This window comes from Episyrphus balteatus, chromosome 2 (assembly GCF_945859705.1).
Source record: "Episyrphus balteatus chromosome 2, idEpiBalt1.1, whole genome shotgun sequence".
Taxonomy (NCBI): domain Eukaryota; kingdom Metazoa; phylum Arthropoda; class Insecta; order Diptera; family Syrphidae; genus Episyrphus; species Episyrphus balteatus.
The window spans coordinates 112,706,917-112,711,360 of NC_079135.1; the positions used below are offsets into that span (position 1 = coordinate 112,706,917).

Here is a 4,444-nt window from a genome sequence, read left to right on the forward strand (position 1 = left end):
AACCCCAGCCATATTGGTCCAATCGAATTTTGTTTGTATATGCAAATCATCAACAGCATCCCAGCATCAAGGACGACGACGATGATATAGAAAACTTCTGACTAAATAAAAAAAAAAAAAAAACAAAACTAGCGCAGAACAGGAACATACACAAGGAGTGTTTAGAAATTTTTTTTCCTACTGTCTCACTATATTCTTTCATATCCTTGCTCGCCCACAAAAGGAATAGAAAAAAATAGAAACACCAGGATATAAAAAAGAAAGGCATCTCCTTTGTCCTTAGACTTAAGTGCAGTCTCCGGCTTCACTTCTCTCATGTGCATGTGAGTGATTCGATTAATCGTTGTTGGAAATTTTGTTTCTTTCTCTTCAATAGTTTTTTTTTTTTTTTTATTTTTCATCTTTGTTTTAGGTATGTGCAGCGCAATTTATAGAGCCAAAGGTACTCCATTTTGTACTATGTTTGCAAAGGATACTTTTGTCCTTCTTTGAGCAAGTGTATGTCCAATATACTATCCTCGCTGTTTTGCATTTTTCTTTAATTTTTTTTTTATTTTTGCATGGCTTTGTTTTTATTGACCCATTTGGCGAGTTTGGTTTTTTGTGTGTGGTGCAACTTACACGATATCAAAGGAAACTAAGCCTTTTAGGGATAATGAAATTGAAGGCTGTGCGCGATATGGAAAAAGAGATTGCAAAGTAAAACAAAAAAAAAAGAAGAAAGGGTGAAACAGCATCCTTTGAGCTTGCTGCGTTTGTTTTGGGTTTTTGTGTTGTGCATGTCCTGGTCCGCTCTCTCTCTGTCTGCCTTTGCCGGTCATATATGGTGAAAATGACCACGCCGCATCTATATGCATTGGTTTTTTATTTTTCTGTTTTGCATCTTGTGTTGATGTTTTTGGTCCTTTTGTCAAGGATTTCACGTATATATCGTTTGGTTTTTTTTTTTTTCATCTCTGAGTGTTGTTTGTGTGCTTATGTGTAGTCAATATGCAACGAATAGCATTTGAAAGGATGCGGGCGTCATTCGTTGGAATATGTTTGTGTAATTTTTTTTTTCTTTTCAATTTTTTTTTTTGTTAATTTTGCTTTGCATTTGCTGCGCCTTTGATGAAAGAGTTTTCTTTGTTTTTGTATTATTTTTTTGCTTTAATTCGAACAACTGAACAAGCAAGTCCAGTTTTTCAGTTTGTGCATTGATAACCAATCAGGAAATATTATGGGTGTGTCCAGATGAGGGCGAAGTTAAAACGGTCGGTCGGCTGATGGATGATGTCGGTCCGGTGGTGGTTGAAAAAAATCTGAGTATGCAATTAGTAAATAAGAATCGAATGCTAATTGAAGTACACACATCACGAACATGGAGATTTTTGTTCTGGATGGAAATAGGTTAAGAATGATGAATGCAATTCTGAGAACAAAAATTGATGATTTTTTCCAATTCAGAAGATGGAGTCTTCTATATAAGGGTTTACATATGTATATTTGGAAACAAAAATATAACCATTTTTACTGTTCACTTGGATATGGAGGAAATGCAAGTATACGGTTGGTTCCACCAACTTTGTGTATCATCATATGGAATAACAAGACCTTTAATTCTAGTACAATATTACAAAACCATGAATTGCGGCTAATATGGACCACCATAAGAGAGGGCAATATGGACTGTGAAAATCATGAGATATGGAAGAAATTTTTTTAAGTTGATGAAGAAAATTTTTTTACGGTAATTAAAAAGCCTTAAAAAACTATTAAATGTATCAAAAACTCAGACCATGCATCAATGAAAAATGTTAATATACATATGTTCTTGTTGATCCACCCAAAATTTTAACGACCAGCAAGGTATGGATTCAATGCCTTTTTTACTAAATTAAGAGCAAATTTTTTTTTTGTACTGACGCGACGGTGAAAAATCTTCAGTTTGAGGTGGTTCATAATAGCCACAATTTTTTAACGTTTTAAAATTGCTTTACCATTTATCCTTTTTTTTTAATTTTTTCAACAATAGTGAATCAATATTTTTTTTTTATTACAGATGAATGATGGATTGATTAAAAAAAAATTCCGAAATGATTTTGCACTCGTTCATTGGTTTAACATTATTCTATTAAGGGCCAATTTTTCAATAATCAAATAAACCTTAGATAGAGCATTTATTCTTTTGATAGTCTAACTGCCGATTGAAAAATCAGGGCTAAGAGGAATGAATATATTTAACATTTTATATCAGTTGCGTCGGTGGTGTAATGGTGAGCATAGTTGCCTTCCAAGCAGTTGATCCGGGTTCGATTCCCGGCCGACGCATATGTTTTATTTTAGAAAAAAAAAAATGAAAAATTTAAATTTGAAACAAGAAAAACAAACAGTGTATAATACTCGTATCTCCTTCTATTTATTTAGCTGAACATTTTTGTTTTCTTTTTTTTTCCATTAATTTTTATCAAAAATAATATTTTGGTTCGCAGTATAAATCTGATTAAATATAGAAGAAAAAAAACACTTACCTAATGAAAAAAAATCGAACGCATACCTAAGTTTTATTTTAACTTATTTTATCTATATGAATAATTCTTTATAATTTCAACGAGTTAATCAATTTACTTCTTAATGTTCGATAGAATAAAAAAAAGAAATGAATATCGAAAAACCACGAAAATTGATAGGCTGATTTTTTTTTAAAGTTTCTGTTATGGAGATTGTTTTATTGTTCTCGAGTTTGAAGCTTTTATTTGCTATTATTACTACTCTGGGATGAGGAGATATTTTTTGAAAATTTGAGATAGTCCACATAAAAGCTTTTGTAAAGAATGAATCCAACGATAAAATAAAAAAAAAAAAATTAAATAAAACCTCTACTTTTTGGAATGAAATACATGGCAGGATTATTTTTTCGAAATATATTTGTAATCTAGTGCTCGCAAGCTTTTATGAACAAAAGTGTTCAATTCATCAGGAATAGAACAATTTTTAATAATCCATACGAATTGTCAATACAAAAAGGTTACGCATACACCCCAGTGACCCTTTAAAAGTATTTACATCCAATAACGCAAGTGCAAAATTAATCACAAAACGAAATTGTTACATTTTTTTATCTACTAAGCTAAGTACAATGTACATGTTTGGAAAAAAGTTTGTGCAAAGTTTGGAGACATACAATACACAGCTTTTATAAAAAAAATTTCAACTCTTAGAACAAATGGTTAAATTCTACCATAATATTCCAGAGCAATAAAATTTCATGTCAAACTGTTAAAAAAAAACTAGCTCATAAGGTAAAAAGCTTTATTTCTATGTTAAACAAAATCGAAATTTTTATTTGTTTTGAAAATTTTTCAACTGTTTATCAGCAATTTGAGGTCGTTGATTTAGCATATACCAGTATTTAAAATTTTGAGATGTATCTACTCAATTGTAAAACATTCTCTCCATTGTTAAGACAATTTTAAGTTCATTAAAACATGAGTGTTTTGTGTTTTTCATGATTTCAAATTTGATCAAGTTTTTGGGACATGAAAAGTTTTTTAACTACTTATTCAAAAAATCTATGTATTTTTTATTTTTGAATTTTTAACTATAAAATTAAAATGTCTCGAAAATCTTTTGCTAATTGAGTATTGATAATATGGTATTATAGATCAAAACATTGAAAACTTTTAGAAAAGTATGAAAACGGTTCATTAAAAATGTATTTATTTAAAAAAAAATATAAGAGATAAACTTATTTTTTGACCATTTGACTGTCTCAAAAACAAGAGCTATAAAAGTCAAAAAAATTCACAAAAGAATAATATAAATTTAATTTGAAAAGGAACAATTAAAACAAATTAAAAAAATATATATATAACTAGCTTTTAATATTTTAAAAACATTTCAACGCTTTCAATCTCCAAACGAAGTATGCAAACATTTTTAGAGTTTTTATTAGAGCTGTTTTTTTATATAACAACATTTTTTTTTTAGTTTTTTAACCAAAAAAATTACTGCCATAAATCAAAATTCCAAAGTAAATTCATAGACCCATTTTTAAAACTAAAAAAGAAAAATCTTTAACCTTAATTAAAAAAAAAAATTATGCATAAAAATACAATGCAACTTCGAAAATGTTCCTTAACATTTTTTTTACTTACTGAACTCTCCTTGACATTATTTTTTCCAGTAAAACTTTAAAAACGTGTTTGATAAGAAAGACTAAAAAGAAAAAAAAAAAAAAAATCATGTGTGCAATTCACACGTGGTAGAAGTGAAACCTTAAAAAATCATTTTTCTTGCAAAAAAAAAAAAAAAAAATAGAAAAAATCTACCTATTTTTATTCTATCACCTTCAAATCCATGTTTTTTATATGACAACCTAGATAAATGTTATATCATCTGAAAGCTTATTGTCTTACCTCAAAATATATATATCGATCAAGTCTATGAGACATCTACAAAAAGA

At 28.8% G+C, this 4,444-nt stretch overlaps 1 non-coding gene across 1 annotated transcript; it reads left to right on the forward strand.

Annotated features, from left to right (window-relative positions):
• Positions 1 to 2,238: 2,238 nt before the first annotated feature.
• On the forward strand, positions 2,239 to 2,310 carry Trnag-ucc (transfer RNA glycine (anticodon UCC)). Its single transcript has one exon. It is a non-coding gene; the product is annotated as a tRNA-Gly (tRNA).
• Positions 2,311 to 4,444: the final 2,134 nt, after the last annotated feature.